The sequence below is a fragment of the Pteropus vampyrus genome, unplaced genomic scaffold, assembly GCF_000151845.1.
Source record: "Pteropus vampyrus isolate Shadow unplaced genomic scaffold, Pvam_2.0 Scaffold367, whole genome shotgun sequence".
Classification (NCBI taxonomy): Eukaryota; Metazoa; Chordata; class Mammalia; order Chiroptera; family Pteropodidae; genus Pteropus; species Pteropus vampyrus.
Genome location: NW_011889148.1, coordinates 506,114 through 514,968, shown reverse-complemented (window position 1 = coordinate 514,968; position 8,855 = coordinate 506,114). Strand labels below are relative to the sequence as shown.

The window sequence follows — 8,855 nt, the reverse complement described above, 5'->3', positions numbered from 1 at the left end:
TTCGTATTTGAGGACACTTTTTTTTTCATTGCTTTGAAATCATTTTTTTCTATAGAGAGCACCCCCTTCACTTTTACCCACTAACAAATTAATATTATTAACACTTTGCATTCATTCGATAAACTAAAAAAAAAATCATTTTCTTTTTTTAATTTTATTTTATCGTTAGTTTCAAGTATACAGTATCTTGGTTAGACATTTATATAGTTTATGAAATGATCTCCCTTACCTGCTCCTTCTCTCCCCGGCCCTCCACCTGGCCACTACATTAATGCCGACTTCGTTCCCTATGCCGTGCTCCCCGTCCTCTGACCATCTACCAACTACTGATTTATACTTCTTGAACCTTCACTTCGGGGGCACTTTCTGAAACAAATGTGCGGGCAAGTATCAATTGAGGAATTACAGAATAAATTATATCCATGCGCACCCCCATATGTTACCAGCCCCCCTTAAAAGCCAACATTCGTTGTTTGGCCCTGACCCCCGCTTACAGGTTTAACTGGCTTCTGGAACCATTCCATAAGCATTTGCCACCATCGAACCAAATTCTGGCCTGCCTCGACCCAACCCAGCAGCGAGGGCTGAGGAAGACGGAGATTCAGACAGATATAAAAGGGAGACAGGTTGGCCTGGGGGATCCACACGCCTCCTTTTTCTCCTTTCTGTTATATAAACACTGTCATTTGCCATTAAATGTGAAGACGGCGTTGATTAGAGACCCTGCATGACAGCGTAGTGGAAAATACCCTCGGCTCATTACGCAAATATCCGAGGGTTCACTTTTAATTACTCGTGTAGTGCCAGATCCAGTCCCCGTCTCCGCCAACAGCACAGCCTTTCTCCTGGAGAGGTCAGAACGAAGCAAGAGGAAACCAGATGAGCTGAGCCTGTCGCCCACTCCCTGACTCTTAGCCAGAAAGTCAGGGTCACCACTCAGTCGAGAGTTATGACTGAACCGGGAAATGGCCCCACTTCCTGTTGGGTTCTTTCCTTTCAGTTTTAGCCCCGAGTATTATTCTAGGCAGAAAGACCTCCTAGAATACTGTTTTCTTTTGGGGGGTCGGAAGAAAATCTGCATGGCAAATGCGAGCTCACTTAGAAGCCTCAGACCCCAGAGCCGGTAAGGGCTCCCAGACGCCTTTGCTGTGGGCAGCGTGAAACAGTGACGCGGGCTTTGCCATTCATTTCATTTCCTTGCACACGTGCACAGGGCACCCTCGGTGTGCCCGCTCGCTGCTGCACGTGTTGCATTCAGAGATGGAAGGGGTACGGCCGCTGCCCCAGAAACTCAGGTGGGGGGTGGGAAGAGAGACACGAGAACTAGTAAGAGCCACTGGCTTCCGTGGATGCTGGGACGGAGGTCCGTACCGGGCACTGCAGGGTACAAAGCAGGGGGCAGGGGAGGAAGCGGACGAGCTTGGTGGAGAGGAGCCAGTTCAGAGATGACTAGGGGACAAGGACAAGAAGGAGCCATGAGAGGGAGTGGGGCGGTGAACAGCGCTAAGAAAGTTTATGGGACTGGAAAGGGACCAGTGTGGATGTGGAGGATGCGTCTGATGCTCCTTAATGTCCCAGAACCTTGGGACACTCTTGCTATGATTAAGAATGTCCCTCTTAGGAATCCCAGCCTTTCCAAGTTAGCGGCTGGCAATTCTCTTTCCCAGTGTCCCCTGCAGCTGGGGCACAACTATGTGACCTCGAATGACCAATCAGATACAGCCGTGAGAGACCTCATTTCGGAAGCCAGTGGTAAGATGAGAGACACCCGTAGATTCGCCTTGGGGACTCTGTCCTGCTGAGGGCGGTAACATGCAGTGCCCAGCGCCATCGGCGCCTGCTTCCATCTGTTCTGCAGCAGTGGCACTGGGCACCCCACTGGGGCAAAACGTGGCCCTGCTCCTGCCCGGGAGCCTCCGAGCTGCCCCCCGGCTCTGCTGGAGATGCTGACAGCTGCCAATGACTTTTTACAATCCGCCTTTCTCTTTAGACTGACTAGAGTGAGTTCTGTTGCTCCTAACCAAGAATTCTGACTGGTACAACCCGGTGGCTTCTATTAGATGCCGCAGAGACCTTACAATTTCCAGGAGCTCCCTGAGGACAGGAACAGAGGCTTCCGTATCTTTGTCACCCCAGCTGCTCTGCTTCTATCTCTTTGATGCACTGAGCTTCCAAATGAAGATTGTATTCATAAGCAATAACAATAATAATAGCGCCTAACATTTATTGAGCACTTGTTACTTGTTGAGCATTGTGTGGCAGATTAGATTTTCCAAGACGACCAAAACAGAATCTTCCATCTCACACTCACTTCTTATAATGTGACCTTGCCAGTGCCCTTCCCCCTTCTCATGAAGTCTACTCTCCCTCCCCAGAATCCCAGAGGCTTCTGACGACAAGTGCTGCCATGTGACTTCCAAAGCTAGGTCATGAAAGCTGATGCAGCTCCGCCTGGTTCTCTCTGGCTTCTCAGTCTCAAATCCCAGCCACCTGGCTGTGAGGAAGGCCGGGCTCGGCGTGGACGTGGCAGCCTGCGGCCCCAGCTGAGACCCCAGCTGGCAGCCAGCGCCATCGGCCAGAGAGACGAGAGGGGGGAACGAGAGAGAAATTTCAGCCCCCGCCACTATCTCACTGAAATCTCGTGAGAGAACTAAATGAGAACCACCCAGCTGAGCCCAGTTAAATCCCTCAAAATGTGAGAGGTACTGATAAAATAATTGTCATTTTAAGGTGCTAGGTTTGGGGGTGTTTTATTACTGCAGCAATAGACGACTGGAGCACATCATTCTAAGCAACTTACTGAGTCATTTCATATTCACAATCCTATGAGGAAGGTATTATTACTATTCTCACTTCTTCAGTGAAGTAGCGGAGGCACAGAGAGGTCGAGTAACTTGCTCAGTGACACACAGATGGCTAGTGGCGGAGCTAAGATCAAACACAGACTGTCTGCCTTTAGGGTCGGTGCATGTTCCCACATGGTACGCTGCCTTTCTTGAAAAGCCCTGTTATTAGCAACAAGAGTCATTGGATGTTTGAGTGGGGAAGTGGAGAGAGACAGCCACGGTCAGATTTGTGTTTTAGAAGAGTTGCTCTCACTGCATTGTAGAGGAAGGATTGGGGACAGGTGTCACGGCAAGGCTGGAGGCAGAGAGGCCACCTGAGCCGCTGTAGCACAGGTAGTGATAACCAGGCCTCCGCCTGGGCAGTGGCCGTGGGGATGGACAGAAGGAAAGGATGTGAGAAACAGCTCTGAGATAGATTATTCGTTTGGTCATAGAAATGGAGAGAAGAGAGACATAAAGACAGAGCATCAGACAAAGTCCCCATGGATTACTTAGGTGGCTGGACGACGAAGACACCAGTCACCAAATATCTTACTGATTTCACCCACTCTCGTTCGTCTTAATGACATGGATCACTCATTCTTAATTGTCAGCCTTGGTCATCAGCTGATATCAGAGTCGTCTTCAAACATCTCGCAAAGATGAGTGAAACCAGACCTTGTGTCAATCAACCCTAGGATCTCGGGGGCCTCTCAACAACAGGCGCTCCTTCCGCGTGTGCTCTGAGGTGGGTGAGGCCTCCGGCTCCACGATGGTCACCACTGGAGAGGGAGCGGCCGCTCTGGAGAGTCTCACGCAGGCCGGCAATTACATCTTTCACCCACAAGTGACACAAGTCATGTCCACTCACACCGATGGACCAGATCTTGTCACCTGACCTACTCAACTGCCCGGGGACCAGGAAGTTCAGCCATGTCTCTGGCTGGAGGGAGAGAGGCAGATCGCACCGAGCAATAGTAGACGTCGCGACACGCCCTTGCCAAAGAGCAGTGCCGTGGCCCCGCTGTACCTTGACTTGGTTGTGATTAATGCTGTTTGCTCGTTGCTTACGCATCCTTCTCTTTGGCTGGCCGTGAGCTCCTCAAGGGCCAAAAGCCTGACCGCTCCCCTCCGTAGTAGCAAACCATCACGTTGATCTGGGTACCAGATGCACAGGCTGAAAATTGATCAAGCTGTGTGTTTTTTCTACGTGCACATCATATTTCAATAAAAAGCTAATTTTTAAAGGGTAAGGAATCACGCGCTCCAGCAGGGTAAAAGCCTTCTTATCTCGGAGTCTCTGAACTTGGGAACGGTCCCATTCACTCCTTGTCTCAGCCACTTAGGGGCTCAGAAAGCTGGTCCTTGGTCTGGCGGTCATCAGGGAGCAGGACCCGCCCAGCCTCCGAGCTCACGCGTTCCCCGTGGCGTCTCTCTGCTTCCCGGCCGAGGCCGGCCGAAGGCACCGAGCGGGTTAAACGCGTGGCTGGGCAGCGTGAGCCTCTCAGCCGTACGAAGTCCATTAGCTGGAAACCCGGGCGGCGAGGAGACACTGTCTGTCTGCTGGCCCGCGCTCTGGGGAGCTGGCAAACATCTGACCCCCTCCTGGATGACTTTTCCAGGGTCAGCCTATTATGAGCGAATCCTGACTAATTCGGTCACCCTCCCATTTCTCAAGTATGATTTGTGGCTTAATTGCAGCAGGAAAAAAATAATGAAAAGTGCACAGCCCGGGCCATATCCATAATTCATAACCCCAATAAAACCCTTGACGTGCTGTCGTGACTTATGGCAGCCTGAGAGGTGTGCACCCTGGGGCCAGAGGAAGGCCCAGATGTTTCCGTGAGAGAACATTTCAGAGTTCACAGGCCGGAGAATCCAGGCTTCCCAGCCATCACGGCAAAGCTCAGCCCTGGTTCGAGACCAAAGACAGAGTTTGGCTCAGGGTCCTGGAGCCCAGGAGAGATCGTGCTCAGGCTGCTTCTAGAGAAGAATGTGTCAGAGGCTCAAAGGCTGCAGCCAGGGTCTCAGAGGCAAACTTACAGCACCTCAAGCCGAGAGAAGCCCCCTGCCATGCAGGAGGCTGACCCGCACAGAAACCCAGAGAGCATCAGGATGGTGCATCAGTTAGGAGGTTAGGCTGTGAGCGACAGAAAACCCGGGTCATATGGCTTAAACCATAAAGGGAATTTACTGGCTCACATAACTGAGAAGTCCAAAAATTGTTCGAGCTTTGGGTGAGGCTTGACCTTGGAGCTCAAATGATGTCACCAGGGAGAAGGCATTTTCCATCAGCTCTCTCTTCCTTCCACCTCAGGCTCCACAGCGCCCCCTGGTGATCCCAGGATTTCTCCCTTGGGAAGCAAAAGGGCTGCGCCAGCTCCAGACCTCGCAGCTGCAGAGAAAAAAGATCGTCTCTTCCCCCAGGTGTTGAACGAAGACCCCCAAATCTCACTGGCACCCACTACATCAGGTGTCCATATTTGAACCAACTAGTATTTGAGGGGTAGGGAGCCAGGCAGGACACATTGATTATCTTGAACCAAGCGAATAACTGAAAGTCAACATTTGAAAACGGGAGAAGGATCGTTCTCAAAAGGGAGACTTGTTTTACCAAAAGAAGCAAAAACGGATATGCTGGGCAGAGGTCTGCTGCACAGAGCAGGGGCGGACAAGCGAGGTCCAGGGGCCGAATCCAGCCCAACCCTTGTTTTTGTAAATAAAGCTTCACTGGAGTGCAGCCAGGCCCATTCGTTCATGTATTGTCCGAGGCTGCATTCACTAAGGGGCAGTTAAGTAACCGCAACAGAGTCCATCTGGCTGAAAAGTCTAAAAATGTTATTATCTGGCCCTTTACATAAAATGTTTGCTGACATAAAGGAAGTTTCATTTTCATGGGGACCTTCTGAGTCGATGGCTGGACACAAACAACAGACATATCCAGGGTCCAGACACCTTGAAATCATGCTGGCACCTGTTCCTGCCTAGTGCTCACACTCTGGCTGGGGACTAAGGTGGGGCCAGGACAGCCAGGATGCCAGGAGGGGTGGAGGGGTGTGTGGGCCGAGCATGGCCAGGTCAGGAGAAGTCACCTGGTTCTAGATGCGCTGCCCGCAGCGAGGTGACTTCACAGACAGGTCACATGCCTTTCTTGGCCAGGTGGTTGGGATGGCTCCAAAGATCTCACATCTAACAGAGGATCTCACACCTGATAGTCTGTATTTTTCTGGGTTCTGTTCTTTCCCAAATCTGTTCGCAGGAGGCAAAACCCATCACCAGGGGCCACTAAAAGTCACCATCACTGCATGGCCAGAGGAAGGGCGAATGTGGGCACCCTGGACTGCTGTGGTCACCCCTGTTTATCGGACCCTCAACTCCCTGGAGGCCTTAGTTACCTGCGGGAATACTCTCTTGCCTCGTTTTCACTTAGTAGTTTTCATCCTTGACTGGAAAATCAAAAGTCTCAAATCTTCCCAATCCCAATAGTCTGAAATGCCAGCCTCTGGTTGGATGGAATAGCCGATTCCCACTCACCACAGTTGTCTTCATGGTCACGATTACATATGTGCTCATCGCTCTGTGTTAGGACTAGTGCATGAGCGAGGCCGCAGACGGAGGAAGATGCACGCAAGCCTGAGCCACGAGACGTTCAAACACGCACTTAGCTTCAGAATCTGTTCCTACGTTCTAAAGAATTTAGTGCTTGCCTTTTACACTTGTAGTTAAGAGATGGTGGCTGAGCTACAGACACCTCTCCGTAAGCAGGAAAACATGTACCCACAAGCACATACACCCACAAAAACCCATCAGCGCCCTTGTGCACGTCCAGGTATGTACAGCAATTCATAAGAACCCCCGCATCTGCCTGCAGCTCCTCTGTGCATACATGTGCACACCCCATGCAAGGACATGCATGGATTTACACAGGATGTATGTGTCACATACTTCCAGCGCATTCTCAGGCAGGCTCACACTAGCACGTGTGTGGGCCAGGATCATGTATCACCTGTAAGAGGCCCTAAGCATGGAGAAGCTCATGGATACTCCCTGCTCACCATACAGAATTTGAAAGAAAAGGTTATTTTTTCAAAATGTCAAATGTCACAAAACATATGTGTGTGCTAAAAATAAAGTAACTCCTTTCTGAACTTTTTTGACTGCAATACTAAATTATTGATTTTCCATGCATGCATTGATTTGTTTGTCTACATATTCATTCACCCATTTTGTTCATTTGTTTCAGCGCCTTGGCTTTGCCGGAGCCTTGGACATGTATGTGCTTAATCTTACCTTCTGGATGACTTAGCAGTCACGTGCACACACGTTCACACAGCTGCACACCCCAATGATAAGTGCGTACTGATGCGTGGTCACACCAGTGCTCTCCACATGTGCACGGACACACACACACACACACACACACACACACACACACGCATGCGCGCACACACAAATAGAGCTCACAGGAAGAACCCCAGCGCTGCCACCCTCCCAGTCAGATGCAGCCAAGACTCCCGTAGGACGCCTCTCCTCCGTCCTGGTGTTCTGGCCATTGCAGGTCCAAGCTCAGCAGGACACCTCCGAGTGCTCCCACCCAGCAAGTCCCGCACACCCCGAGGTGGGTCGGCGTCTGGTTCAAAGGAAAGACAGAAGGTGAAGGGCGGGCAGAGGGGGGCTGAGGGAGAGAAAGGAAACTCACCACTCTAGCAGACTGGCTGGGGGATAACAAGAGAATGGCCCTAGGAGATGCCCCAGAGTGGCAGGTGGACCCGGACAGGGGCCAGCACTGTGCTCCGATGTCCGACGAATGACCAGCACGTACCTGTCCCGACCCCCTTTACGTTATGTGACCGCCCAGCCCCAGACTCAGACCTACTCCAAGTCGGGGTTCTATGCATCGCTTTAAAACTGTGGGGAGTCTATGGCCATGCCACCCTGAAAAAGCCCGATCCTGTCTGATCTCAGAAGCTAAGCAGGGTCGGGCCTGGTTAGTACTTGGATGGGAGACCACCTAGGAAGACGAGGTGCTGTAGGCATAAAAAATAAAAAATAAGCTGACAAGGTCCTTGCAATCTGTGAGGGTTGCCTCGCCTTAAAAAATAAACAAACAAACAAACAATAAAAAAATAAAACTGCGGGGACCTGGGTCCAGCCCTCACATTCTGATTTAGCTCATCCGAGATGGGGCCTGGGCCTCTGAATTTATAGAAACCCTTCCCAGATTATTCTCATGTGCAGCCAGGGCTGGGAACCTCCGAACCACATGACGTCTGGTGAGCAAATGTCCCATGACTGGGCCCTCACTACCTGTCCTGGCAGCCTCCTTGCTGTGGGAACAAGTTCAGAGTCAAGAGCCTTTCATTCCAAATTCCCAAAGCGGTGACAGCAAGCTCAGAAAGTGCCAGCATCACCACCGTTCTTGCTGCCCACAAATATTATGTTGTATACTGTGTACTCGTATTGTATTTACATAATATATCATATAAACAATAAATTTTAATGAAAACTAATATAATTTTCATCACGTTAGATGAAATCTTGGCTTCGTAGTCCATAAACTCACCTAAACGTTTCAACACGGGCATTCCCCACGTCACTAAGCTCCCCATAGTCACGGTGCTTAAAGGCTGCGTCAAACCTCTGAATTAATTTTCCTATTTGATAGATGAGGAAACCGAGGCCCAGAGAGCGTGGCGGGGAGGCCATGCGCACACACTGGCCCCTGGGCTCTGTGCCCTCCCTGTAGTTTAAATGTCAGGAACAAAACAGCATTAAATATAAATACCGAACCGACCAGGAAAAAGCACACTTGGCACGCAATAGAGAAACGAAACGTTTGAGGAAGATGAAAGGCGTTTTGTTTGCTAGCCTGTATAAATATGAAGCAGACAGAGCTGAGAGGGCATGCGACCCTCCCCCCGCCCCCCAGCGGATCTAGGGCGAGATGAACAAGGCGCCTCCGCCCTCAGAGGTAACAGGGCGCCCGCGCTCTCCACGCCCACCACTAGGCGGCGCCAGAGCAGCGGCCAC

General features: G+C 50.9%; 1 protein-coding gene and 1 pseudogene across 1 annotated transcript in view; both read left to right on the top strand.

The window, feature by feature from the left end:
* The window catches only part of LOC105305166, a 35,819-nt gene that overhangs the window by 24,599 nt on the left and 2,365 nt on the right, over window positions 1-8,855 (top strand). The gene's annotated exons all lie outside the window — the stretch shown is intronic.
* LOC111731367 lies at window positions 7,743-7,861 on the top strand (annotated as a pseudogene).